Source organism: Spermophilus citellus (assembly GCF_964194105.1).
Source record: "Spermophilus citellus genome assembly, chromosome: 11".
Classification (NCBI taxonomy): domain Eukaryota; kingdom Metazoa; phylum Chordata; class Mammalia; order Rodentia; family Sciuridae; genus Spermophilus; species Spermophilus citellus.
This window is the reverse complement of record NC_138192.1, coordinates 61,444,211-61,459,577: the sequence shown is the minus strand read 5'-3', so window position 1 is coordinate 61,459,577 and position 15,367 is coordinate 61,444,211.

The window sequence follows — 15,367 nt, the reverse complement described above, 5'->3', positions numbered from 1 at the left end:
ATTTGTGATACATAAAATTATATCACTTAACATTTATAATCAAAAACCTTATAATATGCATTTTTTCTTTAGATAGCTGCAACTTATTCAATCAGTTGGCAACTCTTGCACATACATGTTGTCTACCTATATAATTCTCAAGGAAGAATAAGATAAGTGGAAAAAAATTAAATAAAAGAGCAGGGAATTCTTTCTGAGATTGAGATAAGCTGTCCCCACCCTCCAAGTGTGATGGGCCCTTCTCTCTCATTGACTCTTTCTGGCTCTAGGCAAATTATAAAATTACTTATCTTCATTATTAGATCACCCTTTCAGTTTAGTTTTCTAACTACTTTTATTGATGTTTGGAACCTATTTTTGTCTTCATTGATCATGGTTTCCTCCCATATCTTTTCTTCATTTTAACATCATTAATCCCCCCCCACAAACACCTCTTATTTCTTTACCTATAATTCCAAAAACATATTCAGTAAGTGCAATGCATCTAATTTTATTTGAACTAGCAGGACCCATGAACTTTGCTCAATTACAATTGCTAACTAAATGGTTAAACAGTAATTAGCTGTAGCCTTCCAAGGTTTGCATTTGTTTTTTACTAGCCTTACTAACACCAGTGTCTGGTATTTTAAAAGCAAGACCTCAGGGTTCTAGAAAAAAACAAAACCTTTAAATCCTTCAGCCTCGACTCCTAAATCTTGTTATCATATGTAAAACGTTATAGGGATCACAAGATATATATGTGCATGTGTATATATATAATACATTATATTATTATATATATTATGGTGTATGTGTGTATATTTATTTATATAAAACATGGTATTTATATAATATATAATAACCATAGTATACACAATTATATAATACCATAGTATGTGTTTATGTATGTATATATGTATATGTGTGTGTGTGTGTGTGTACACATATATATGGTAAAATATGAGTTTCTGAGATGTTAGAGACTACTGAAATATTTTATCCAAAAATAACATGTAGGTAAATTGCAGAAAATACATCTCAAAACATTACATTTTAAAACCAAATAACCAAAGCTTCAGATTTCAAGATGTGTATTTCAAACACTTTGAGTCATTATCAAGGATGTGATAGGGCAAGAAGGATGGACAGTTCGGGGTGTGGTCTTTGGGGAAGAATCCTAAAAGAAAGTTGATATCTACTGGGGATATTGTCCTTCACTTCCAATACTCTTTTATGGATGTTTTCATCAGCTTTCTGTCAATGTAACAAGCTTCTGAGAAAATCAACTCATAAAGACATAAGGTTTTGGTTCATGTTTTGAAAGTTACAGTCCATAATTGGTTGGCCCTTTTGCTTCCAGGCCTGTGGAGTAGCAACTCATCATCATAGTAGCACATTTCAGGATAAAACCCACTCATGTGATGACCTGAAAACAAAGGAGAGGAAAAGGAAAGTAACCAGGGTCCCACTTGCCCCTCTTAGGGCATGTTCCCGGTGATCTAAAGACCTCCCACTAGGCCTGATTGAAGTGTTCCACCACCTCCCCATAGTGCATGTAGGTGGGGGACCCCTGCCTCCAGTACATTAACATTTGGGGGATGCCTAAGATCCAAACTACAGCCAGGGTATTGACATTTTTCAGTGACTAAAAATGAAAAAAAATTTCAGTTGCAGGAAATAGTTATGATTTAAAAGAAGCAGTAATATCACAAGGAAATTCATAGTCCTGAGAAACTTGCTTACCTTTCTATTATCTGACTTTTCCAGAGGTACATGGTTTATGTAATATATAACTTTCTAAAATATATTGTTGCCATTTTACCTAAAGGGTTATCATCCCTCAAGATAATTTTTAAAATTTGATTCAATTGACAAATAACTGGCATTGTAAAGTTCCAAATTAATGGTATGCTCTTCCAATTGAATTATGAACATTAATATAACAATTTGCTCTTTTTTTAAGTGTATGTAAATAAAACTAATGTTTTTGAGACTCTCTCTCTTTCTCTCTCAAGAGAAAGCCAGCTTCTAATTAGGATTACAAATGAATATGCTGTATCACAACATTTCCCAGCAGATCATTGCGTGTTCTTTGTTCCCTCTTGTTCCTCTTATCAATTTATTCCCCTTACTCTATCAATGTGCCTTTCTCAATTTATCTGTAATCCACCCACTCTCACTCCATATCCTCCACCTAGACCACTGCATTATTTCCTATGAGCTTCCAGTGGTAAATCCCTTTCCAAAGTTCTTTATAGTTAACTTCATCTTATAGCCACTTAATCCTATCTTTAGGATAAAGCTCAAATCTCTTATCCTAGTACTAAAGGACTAACATAGTCCACATGCTTCCAATTTACATTCTAGTATTTATTTTATTTGTTCTTGCTATATTCAGTATCCCTTAAATATAACATAGGTATCCATGCCTTTATGGGTTAATAATTTAGTTCATGGTGTGTGTGTATGTGTGTTTAGAATTCTTTTTCTTAATAATCTGTTCTTTTGCAGTAATAAAATATTATTTTTTGGTACTTCTATATTATTTATCTCCTTTTATGTCCTGTGCTTTATTAATCTTATATTGGCCTATTGTATTTACTACTATAAGACCATTCACTTGTGTCTTTTTGTCTGGAATTATTATTAATTGTTTTACACTGAAAGTTTTTCTTCAACTAACAAAATTAGCTTGAAAACAAGGGTACTGTACCATACCTACCTTCATAAGACCTTACCTTGTTAAATACATAATAGCTTCTCAAAAATATATATATGTGAATTATTAGGCAATAATGACAGAGTAAAAGTCTTTGATAGAACTATATCAATTATACAGAGATTTTTTTTGCAAAATTATTATATCAAGCATATATTTTATATCAAATTATATTTTTAAATGTTCCATGAAACATATGTTGAAGTGAGTGGTGCTTTGGCAATATGTGTAAATGCCTGCTGAATCATACATTTTAAAATTGAGATATTTGAATATTACCATTTTAATATACCTATAATTTATTTATGAGAGAAATCAGATAGGAGATAAAACTTTTATAAATCAAAGAAAATTAGACACCAAATTTATGGTATAAATATTTTGGATATTATAATAATAAGTAAAAGCTATAATAAGTAATTTATAATAAGTTAAAGAGAATTGTTTAAACCAGGATATAGCAACAGAAACTAATAATAATGTTTATGAACTTGTAACACTATTGAACTTGTAGTGTTTTCATAAATATATCAAGGTAATGTTCTATATTTGAACAGAGACTTTCATATTCTTCATAGAAAATAACTATTCACAAATATAACCTGACTCAGTAAATACTACCTTTGTGTGTATGTGTGTGGTACTGGGGATTGGACACAGAAGTGAGCTACCAGTGAGTCACACACCCCCAGCCCTTTTTATTTTCTTTTGAGACAGGGTTGTACTAAGTTGCTGGGCTGGCTTTGAATTTGGGATCCTCCTGCCTCAGCCAACCAAGTAGATGGGAATACAAGCATGTACCACCCAGATCAAAACCATTTACGATTTTCTTGCTATTTTCTCCTTGCTCTTTCTTTTCTGCTTGCTGTTTTCAATCTTTATTATTTTACATAAAATGTTTATTTAAAATAGTCACCATATGAAATTGACTCTGATATCTAATTAATATATGGTACAAAAATCATCAATTTATCTAATTAATATATGGTACATAAATTTAAATAGTAAAGGATTTTGACCCTATTCTTTTATTCCTGGCCTCTTATTCCTAAAAGATGTGTGTGATGGGGCTAGGGTTGTGGCTCAGTGGTAGCATGAATGAGGTATTTCGTTCGCTCCTCAGCACCACATAAATGTAAAATAAAGATACTGTGTCCACCTAAAACTTAAGAATAAATATTTTTTTAAATATACATTGATATGTAAGGATCAACTCATAATTTTTGTTTTGAGAAAAGTTACTCCCTTAGTAACTAGTTGGAGTTGAGGATGATTTAACTTCTTATACATTTAAGGCTTATCTAAAACCTCCAACTGGAATATCAAGGTAAATATGAATGGGTTTATTATTCCTGATATCTGCTATGGAGTGCAGAACATGAGAAGTTAAATTCACATAACAATAGTCACAATGACTTAAATGAAGAAGTGGCAGCATGATGTGGTGGACATGCCCTGACTGGGAATTAAAGAACAGTTTTTGTTTACCATTCTAGATGACCTAGGACAATCTCTGAGACCTAGAACTTTATGTTTGAAATCACCAATATATGGCAAATATGAAATTACAGAGAGAGGGCCCTACCTGAAGAAAAATTATCAAGAGCTATTTCAGGTCTCTTGAAAAATCCCTCACCTAATCGGGTATGGTGGAGCAAGCCTATAATCCCAGCAACTCAGGAGACTAAGGCAGGAGAATCACAAATTCAAGGTCAGCCTCAGCAATTTAACAAGGTCCCAAGAAACTTAGTAAGTCCCTATCTCAAAGTAAGTAAATAAAAGGTTTGGGGATATCATTCAGTGGTCAAACACCCCTGGGATCGATTCCCAGTAACCATCCCCACAACAAAAAGAAAAGAAAAAGAAAAAAAGAAACCCCTTACCCATTTTGAAGGTGTGAAGGAGTTGAGAGTATACTTTGAAAGAGTCTCTCTTTGACAAGAGATGTTGCCAAACTGAATTCTGTTGTGGATGGGCTAGGGGTAGGGGGCAGGGTTCTTACTCCTGTATTTCTTCTCTCTTCTCTCTCTCTCTCTCTCTCTCTCTCTCTCTCTCTCTCTCTGTGTGTGTGTGTGTGTGTGTGTGTGTGTGTGTGTGTGTGTGTGTTTAGGTCTGTGAATTAAACACAGGAACTATACCCTTAGCCTTTTTAATTTTTTTTTATTTTGAAACAGATATTTGTTAATTGTTGAGATTGGTCTCAAACTTGTGATCCTCCTGTTTTAGCCTTCCACATCACTGGGATTATAAGCCTGCACGACCATGCCTGGATACCGATTACTTTTTATCTAGAAAACAAAGGGGGCTTCAATGGAAACATTCAGTGACCTTAATGGAGTCTTCAGCATCTTGGGACACAGCAAGCTGATTTCTAATACATCTTGAGGAATTTTGAGGAAAGAAGCTGTACTAATGGCCTGAAATGGTAGATCAGTGATTAAAAGGAGGCAATTCTGGATACAAGAGTTAATCCATGACAAGTACAGATTGTGTACTTCTCATTCACTGAACCAAAAAAGATTAGGAGCTAACCCAAGCCACTTTACATTGTGCTCATGAGTACCACTCAGAACTTTGTGGAGAGGCTAAAGAAAGACTAGGGCTTGAAAAAGTGGAGGCTGCAGCCCAATTGGAAGGCTTCACCAGTGGAGCCCCGGAGGAGCCCACAGGAGTCCTCAGGAAAAAAAGTTCTCCTTATATACTACCCTGGCAGCAATCTTCAGTAATATGGAAGATTCTGGACCTCCTTTCATTTTCTCCCTCTCAGTGCACTGTCTTTAGAAGAGCCAGACGCCACTTGGCAAGGTGAGAGAAGGGAAACAGGAAATAAGAGACACCAACTGTACCCACTTGACAGGTGTCAATAACCCTATCCAAAATCATCCTCCACTGAAGTAATGGAAGAGATGGCCACAATCAAATTGAGAATATTCTATGAGTTGGAGGGAACACAGAGCTTGTCATTGCCTAGGAATGGCTACAAAAATCATCAAGTCTCCCAAATATTCATTCTGTAGCAGAAGAAAAACTTGCCCTATAGTAAACAGTTTGAATTGAAAATGGGAAAGAAAAAATAAAATGAATTTTTATTATGTTCTCCCATTGTGCCAGCCCAACACAAAATGCACATTACTTAATTTTTCTCTCTTTGCTTTCTCTTATACAAATTAAGTGTGTAGAAGCTGCTTTCAGAATTAAATATTTTATGTATCAAAAATCTGTCTTTTTAGGAGGAGGTGAGAAGGGAGGAAGAGGTATAAAATCTCATTCCACAAAACTAGCTCAATCTTGATAGCAAAACTTGATTATTATGGTTTAGATGTGGTGTCCCCTGAAAGCTCACATGTGAGGCAATGCAAGAAAGTTTGGAAGAGAGATGATTAGAGTATAGCCTTAGCCTACTTAATCACTGATGGGATTAACTGAAGTGGTAGGGTATGGCTGGAGGGGATGGGAAATGGGGTGTGGCTATTGGGTATATATTTTGTGTCTGGAAAGTGGAGTCTCTCTCTCTGTTTCTTGATCACCATGATGTGAACTGCTTCCCTCCACCACACTCTCCCACCATGATGTTCAGCCTAACCTTGAGCCTGAAGAATGGAACCAGCCTTCTCTAGCCTAAGACCTCTGAAACCCTGAGCCCTCAAATAAACTCTTCCTTCTCTATAATTGTTCTTATCAGGTCCTTTAGTTACAACAGCGAAAAAAGTGACTAAAATACTGGTCCATGAAGACTTGTGCATCCACACAACTGAAGGTTACCAATCAAACATTTAAAATGGCAAGCATAAATATCCTAAGTAAAATGACAGTAAATTGAATTCAGAAGTGTATTAAAAATAATAAATAGTGACTAAATTTTATTTTATGTGTAAAAGTAGATCAATAAACACAGAACTGCTGATCAAATTTATCCTATAATCATCTTAGCTACTACACAAATTTTATACAATCAACAAATATTTCTGACTTTAAAGCAAGTAAATAATCTACGTCCTAGGTGAAAAAACTGTCTTTTTAGAACAATAGAGACAATCTAAAATCTGCAGACAATATCATGCCTATGGATAAGAACTGAGTGAATCAGGAAGAGAGATTTTCCATTATGAACTTAATTATCTACTTTGTTCTGGAAGTTCTAGATGATGCAATAAGAAAATAATGTATTAGATATAAACAGAAAAAATTTATTTATTTTAATGATTCTTTTATCTTTAATGAATGGCATAATTAAAAGGGTCTTCCTATTTGATATTATTAAGATATTGATTTGATTGTATCTTCAATTTATTTCAAAGGTAGTAGTGATCTATTTTTTTCCAAATATCTACTAATTAGAGCAAGTCATTAAATAATCATTTCCATCTAACTAATTCAAAATTACACTTTATCATATATAGAATGTTACATACATGTTCTTGAATCAGTTTCTACACTCTGTATTTCCTTCTAAATAATCTGTTTTTCAATAGAGTCAGCATCACCCTGTGTTAGTTATAATAATTTTGTAGTTTGAGAAGAAGATATCTCACCTTTATGAGCTCTCCTCCTACTTGACTATGTTGAAGATTCTTGAAGTTTTTGCACTTTATAAATTGTAATCAGAGACTATTTGCTCTATTTATTGTCATTAAAGTTACTCAGATAGTCCTGTTTATGTTTGGAGATTTATTGAAGATATATAAATATTCCATGACACTTAAAAAAGAATTTTCCTTAAGATACAAATTTAATCAGCATTATTAATGATCTAATTTTCTATTTTCTCATTTATTTTTAAATATCTCAGTTTTTCATTTTACTTTAAATAGTGTCTCTTTTATATGTGTGTAGTTTTTTTTTTTTTTCACATTACAACTCAAGGGTATAAGAAATTTAGCTTTATTCTTTCCTAACTGAAACTAATGTTGCTTTCAAGTCCCCATTTCCCCTGAGTCTAAAAACTTGCCAATTTATGGGAATGTGTGCTCCTCCAGTTAAACTCAGGCTTTCTGGAATAAGTACTCAGAAAATCATTTCTCTCTCCATCTCCATGTTTTTTCCCTTCATTTCTCCTTCCTGAGAAATCTGAGCTCTTAGGGACTTACATATTCCATTCTAGTAGCCGGACATCAGAATTTTGCCATTCTGTTTTCATGTCCACCACTAAGCTTGATTAGGTCTTTCTGTCAACACTGGCTCCCAGGCTAAAAGTCAGTCTCTGGCTCACAGTTATCTCTCTCTCTCTCTCTCTCTCTCTCTCTCTCTCTCTCTCTCTCTCTCTCTCTCTCTCAACCACATGTACTCAATTTAATGTGGGAGCATAAAAAGTTGGTCTCATATAACATAAGACCAGAATAGTGGTTAGCAGAGCCTGGTAAGGATGTCAGGGAGAGAGATGGTGAAAGTATGTTTAACAGGTGCAGGGGTGAAGTTGAGTAAGAGTAATAACTTCTTTTTATTTATTTATTTTTTTGGTAATAGAACTGTTTTTTTTTTCATTTTTAAAATTTATTTGTTCTAATTAACTTATAAAATCTCTAAGCATGCAAATCTAAACCACTTGTTCTAATTAACCTGTAAAATCTCTTAAGCATGTAAATCTAAACCAGTCCCAAGCAGTATGGAGAACTGGGAACCTTTGGAGATTCTATAAATCTTGCCCAAGCCTATTTATGTAGACTTTCACCCAGACACTACTATTGAGCTCTGATGTGGCAGTGGGCCAACAATTCGAGTCTCCCAGAAAACACTCCTGAACAATTGCAGAGTTCTGTCTACAAGGAGTGGCAACCAGTATTTGTTCTTTAGAGCTCCCAGGTGACCCAGCTATTGCATCATTTCCTCTCAATCTTCTCTTCCCATTTAGTAATTGAGTCCTTAACAACATTCAGGTAGAAAAAATAATTCTAAAATCATCACATATTTATCTCAATGGTTTATTAAATAAACTATGATCTTAGTTGTCCAGCCTTTTGCACTTGGTACTCAAATTTGTATTATAAGTAACAACTCGCTCTTTCTAGAAAAGCCCAACCAAAGCAAATTTCAGGTCTGAGTTTCAACAATATCATCTCTTCTAATGATTTATAAAGTCTACCCAGCCATTTTACTATTTATAATAAGGGGGTAATTTTGTAATATATTTTAAAATCTGGTATGCTTTCTTGTTTACACCCAAAACTTAATTCTACATTGTTAAGCTTCAAATATAATTTAAACTGCTATGAATAAAAACAAGAGAAAAAAATCCTGCAATTCTGACTTCTCCTAGTAGTTTCTCCAGAAATATCCTCCAAGATATATATTCTCTAAATTTACTAACTTAAATTTTATTTCTGCGTTTTCTAAATGTATTTGCTCTACTTGATTCATTCTTTTCTAATATAGCTTCCTCAAATGAATACAAACAAATAGCCAAGGAAGAGTTACGGGTGTTACAAAACACAGAAAGGAAAAAGTTTGTTTTAACAGCTTCAAGTTTAAATCTTTTATATATTTTATGTTGCTGTGTTATTACATACCCACAAACATACACAAACAATTATGGCTATTGCATCTTTTGATTTTTCAGAGCATATTTTATGACAAATTTGTTTACTCTCTTTGACCCATTTATTGTTTTCAACCATATATATGTATATACACACACATATATATACATATATATGCTGTACTAGCTTTATTGCCTTCTATTTGATTCTATTTGTCTGACATATCTTTATCTTTAATTTTTAGTCTGTGTCATTTTGTGCTAGGTATTTCTCTTACATATAAGTGTTTGTTTCTGGATAGAAAATTGAATCTCAGAGTCCTGTCAAATCCTACATTCTTAAATTGCCAATTCTTTATTAGAAAGTACTTCCTTGATAATTTTCTTGCTTTCTATATATTGGCAAATCAGTTTTGCTTTATTTGCCTTTTTTCTTTGGAGATTTAGAATATACAAACTTAATTCATTTAGATATTATCTTTGTAATTTTTAACATATTTATATATCTAATAATATAAAGTTTTGTTATAAAGTACTTTGAGCATCTACTACATATAAAGTACCAAGTTGTAGTAAGCTATTGAACATGGCATTTGCTTATTCTGTATGTAAATGTGCCAGTGCACATTTGAGACTAGTATGCTAAGCATATTGCTTCTGCTAATTACAGTGTCATTTCTCCTAACAGTTCATGTTTTTGCATCAGAGAGGCAAAAGCCCACAATCCCGGAGGGTCACAGTCATATTCTTCTAAGGCTTTCCCCTAGACCAGGGTAGAGATGAATCAGAGTTTTGTTATCTCTATTTCCATGTAAAAGATGCATTTCAAATTTTTTTTCCAAAACAAAAATGAAGTTTTACATTGCAAGTTTTGACTGGCGAAGAAATCTGTGGTTTCATTTAGATTTATTATTATGACCATTATCAAAGTGCATTTCTTTCCATTGACCTGTGCTGCTGGAGCCAAAGCTCTGCTGTGAGCATAACCCAATCCAATGTCAGCCATTTCCCTTTGAAAAGACCCGTCACTTAGTGTCAATTGTAGGAATTTTTGTCGATTTCCAAAGTCATTTCATATTTGCTTTGCATTGCATCATTTTGCTCATGTCTGAAGCAACTGAAGATGTACCTGAAAATTTATTAGGCAAGACAGTTCCCTTCCCAAGTAGAGATAAGCCTGAAAGACAAAGCTGAAAAACAGTTGATGTTTTTAGGAACAACTAAAAGATCTAAACTAAAGTGTAAGGAGTAAAAATTTGTTCCCAGGATGTAGGCTCCCTATTTACCTCTCTTATTGTTTCTCTTGCTGAGAAAAAACTTTTTAGTTTAAGTAACTCCCATTTGTTGATTCTTGTTATTAACTCTTGTGCTATGGGTATCCTATTAAGGAATTTGGAGCCCGACCCCACAATATGTAGATCAGAGCCAACTTTTTCTTCAGATAGAGCCCTAATATCCAGAGTATACAAAGAACTCAAAAAATTAGACAATAAGATAACAAATAATCCAATCAACAAATGGGCCAAGGACCTAAACAGACACTTCTCAGAGGAGGATATACAATCAATCAACAAGTACATGAAAAAATGCTCTCCATCTCTAGCAGTCACAGAGATGCAAATCAAAACCACCCTAAGATACCACCTCACTCCAGTAAGATTGGCAGCCACTATGAAGCCAAACAACAACAAGTGCTGGCGAGGATGTGGAGAAAAGGGTACACTTGTACATTGTTGGTGGGACTGCAAATTGGTGTGGCCAATTTGGAAAGCAGTATGGAGATTCCTGGGAAAGCTGGGAATGGAACCACCATTTGACCCTGCTATTGCCCTTCTTGGACTATTCCCTGAAGACCTTAAAAGAGCAAGCTACAGGGATACTGCCACATCGATGTTCATAGCAGCACAATTCACAATAGCTAGACTGTGGAACCAACCCAGATGCCCTTCAATAGATGAATGGATAAAAAAAATGTGGCATCTATACACAATGGAGTACTATGCAGCAATAAAAAATGACAAAATCATAGAATTTGCAGGGAAATAGATGGCACTAGAGCAGATTATGCTTAGTGAAGCTAGCCAATCACTAAAAAACAAATACCAAATGTCTTCTTTGATATAATGAGAGCAACTATGAACAGAGTAGGGAGGAAGAGCAGGAAGAAAAGATTAACTTTAAACAGAGACATGAGATGGGAGGGAAAGAGAGAGAAAAGGGAAATTGCATGGAAATGAAGGGAGACCCTCATTGCTATACAAAATTACATATAAGAGGTTGTGAGGGGAATGGGAAAATAAACAAGGAGAGAAATGAATTACAGTAGATGGGGTAGAGAGAGAAGATGTGAGGGGAGGGGAGGGGGGATAGTAGGGGATAGGAAAGGTAGCAGAATACAACAGTCACTAATATGGCAGTATGTAAAAATGTGGATGTGTAACCGACGTGATTCTGCAATCTGCATTTGGGGTAAAATTGGGAGTTCATAACCCACTTCAATCTAATGTATGAAATGTGATATGTCAAGAGCTTTGTAATGTTGTGAACAACCAATAAAAAAAAATAAAAGATCTAAACTAAAATGGCACAAAATTTTAAGGCTAAAATTTAACTTGGTATCACTACCATTGACATTAAAAATAATGTGAGTTGGAATTGCCTGAGCTTCAAATCTTTACCTTCCAAACTATTTTTTTGAATCTTAGATCTAAACTTTGTATATCTTCAAATAGTTGTATTTTGTTTTCAATGATAACTTTGCTGCCCTGCACACGACAGACTGAATTGGCTTGCCATTCTAATGGCAGAGAGTTTACATCATATTATGGACTTTCTTGTCACTCTCTGTGGAAGAGGTGCGGTCCCTGTAAAGTGCTATCTCTATCATCTGATCAGACATCTTACTTGACATCATGATTTAACCAGCCAAAATGACATTCGGCTTATTTCCCAACCTTAATTCTCTGCTGAAAATAAATATGCACTCAAAATAGAAGGACCCAAAATGATCTAACATACCTTAAATTCTTCAGTCCCTATAATTTAAGATTTTCTTCTCAAGTACACTTGTTTTTCTCTAAAGCAGAACCATTGAAAATTTAGTGTACCATATTGAGTTCAGTATATAAGGATTAATACTCAATATATGGAGAATATATGAAGGAATAAGTCTTTTACGACATTTCTTTTTATGAGTGAGAAGGGACCTAATAAATTACTTTATTAAATCTCTTCTCACAAGTGAAGATAAATGTCATCAAGGGCTTAAGGTCTCATGCATTACATATAATGTACAGTTATGTCTATCTTCTATATTTCTATATTTTGTCAAAATCATCCAATGGGTTTTACTTCATCATCAAACACTTTTTTTCTTTAGGACAGAAAAAATGAAATAATGTATTAAGAAGAAAATGTCTGATTTCATTTAGGTTCTTGCTCAACTTGGTGTATCTGCTCTTGGGTTATTCTGTTGTTACACTTCCTGCAATTTCTCATCTCCAAGATAAAAGAAGTCACAGCATTCACTTTTTACACTGGTAGAAATTTAGAGATATTTTATATCATTTCTTAATTGCTCATTTCTCATTTTCTTTGCCTCACATAATATTGCTTGAATAAACTTACACTGTCTCCTATAGTATTTAAGTATTCTTCATCAAATACCCACTTATATATATTACACACAAAAATACTATCCTGTAATCTTGTTACCCTCATGCCACACAATACACTAAACTCTAAATCATGTAGGCTGTGTGTTTTCATTGCCATTCCTATTTTTTCTACTTGTTAATACTTTAGCTAAATCTTCATAGTCTTTTACCTTGACAACTTTTGTAATCTATTAAAGCAATGGATTTAAAACTTTTTTCCTATCACCATGAAGAAATATATTTACATTATGACTTACTACAGATATACATAATTAAAATCAAATATATATTGGTGAAATAAAAATTTCAAAAACAACTTTTAAAGGGTCATACACAATGACACTTTCTATTCTATTCCATTATTAAAGGCAAATTGATGTTACAACCTTACTAATGCATTACTACCTATGATTTGAAAAACAATGCCTCTTTCCAGCCATAGATCTGGCTAATGAATTTTTCCAACTGGCAGCAAAAGCTTTCATGTCTTATCTATCTAAATGCATAACTTCTCCACCCAAAGCCTTTCTTGCAGTTATTATATAAAGACAGCTCAATACTGCAGCATGCAGACAGGGTTCTTCCTGATTATGCTTCCAGCCCACATATTTTGCTCCTCCAACTCACAGGCTGAAACCATTGCCTTGTATATCTACACAATATTTCTGCTTGGAAAACTACCTTACTAAACTCTTCATATTCTCTATCCTTCATTACTCTGCTCACACACTCCTCTGCCCTTCCTTAAAAGTTTCCCTCCTCAAACCCAAACGGTCACTCTTCCTTGGTGCCACCATTATATGTGCAAATACCTGCTTTGAACCACTAACTAAAGAGACACAGAATTCACTCCTCAAAGTTGCCCCACTTTCCTTGAACAGCCACTCAAGTATGGATTTATTATAAAAGACAGATTATTGCTGTCTAGTTCAATTTCATTACATTTCCTATTTCTTCCTGTGTTTGTTTTAAATTTTTGTGATTTTCTTCCTTGGACATATTACTATAAGATTCTCCAAACCTAGGGGCAAATGCTACACTTCCATTCATGAAGTAGTAAATGATTTGAGACTAGCATTCCAAGACTAACAACAAGATGATTAGAAAACAAAATTCATGAAGTAACTCTCTTCAATCACTGGACGTCAGGAAGCACAATGGAGAGATCAATGAGGTAAGGCTGTGGTCTACTTGTCTTTCTGCCATAGTGCAATAAAAGTCAGGCTCACAGTATTGAGGGAATAGACATAGGAATTTAAGGAGGATAGGGTATCTAGCATTTGAAAAGAAGGAAATTAAAGAAGAAGGAGAAAGATTTCTAGAAATCTATTTAAGGGCAGATCCTCTGATCTGCATATGCACCAGGTGAAATTCCGAGGCCACGTAAAGATTAGTTGTAAGGGAGTCTTTAGCAGAAAACTTCCCAAAGTTTACACAGGGATGGCAAACATCAAGTTTTTGTGTTTTTTTGTTTGTTTGTTTTTAACCTGCTGAATATCTGAAATATTCACTAGAGAATTCAGGAGGGTCACATCTTAGAAGCAAAGTTAAACTAATTCTAGAGTAAAGGATATTTTTTACTTGATCTAGTAAAGTTTAAAATAAAAAATACCTTGACAAAATCATGCCAATCAGAAAGTAACTTAACTCTAGGTAAAAAAAAAAAAAATCAAAAATTTTAAAATAAACATCCAAAATATGCAGCAATATATTATTTATAATACTTTAAATACAATAAAATGGGGCCATGTTGCTATAATACAAATATTACCACACAAAGAAGTAGCACAATTTAAACCATAATTAAGAGAAAAAGGAATTAACAAAAATAGAGGTAGAAATAGCACAGGTGATGAGATATCAGGGAAGCCTTATGATGTAAAGAGGAACATAAACAGGTAAACACAGAAAGAGAAGTGGTTTTTTAAAGAATAAATGGAATTTCTAGAGCTGAAGAATACATTTGAAATAAAAAGTTAGAGACTAGCACACTAATTCCTTCAGAAGAACCAGAACCAGTGAAATATATTCAAGACAAAATACAGAGAGAAAAAAGACTGAAAAAACATTTTGGACCTAAGTCACCTGTCAAACAATATTAGGAGATCTAATATGGGATGTATATATTTAGAGTCAAAGAAGGAAGGAAAATAAGGAAAAGGCCAAAATTCAAGGAAAATTGATAGCCTAAATATTTCAAATTAGATGAAATTTATTAACAGAGATTCAAAGAAAGCTAAACCAAGAATATTATAATTAAATTGTTGTTTACCAATGATGAAAATAAAAACTTTAAAGAAATAAGAAAACAAATGATTTTCTACATAAAGGAAAACAAATACAAGAATGACTGCAAACTTCTCATCAGGAAAAGCACACACCAAAGTCAAGAAATTATGCATTAAAGTGTTGAAAGAAAAAAAAAACCAATACAATTCCATGTTGAGTATATCTCAGTAGGTTAAATAAACACTTTGAAGATAGGCAAAAGCTGAAGGAGTTCACATACAACAAACTAGCATTAAGAAGTGCTAAATGTTA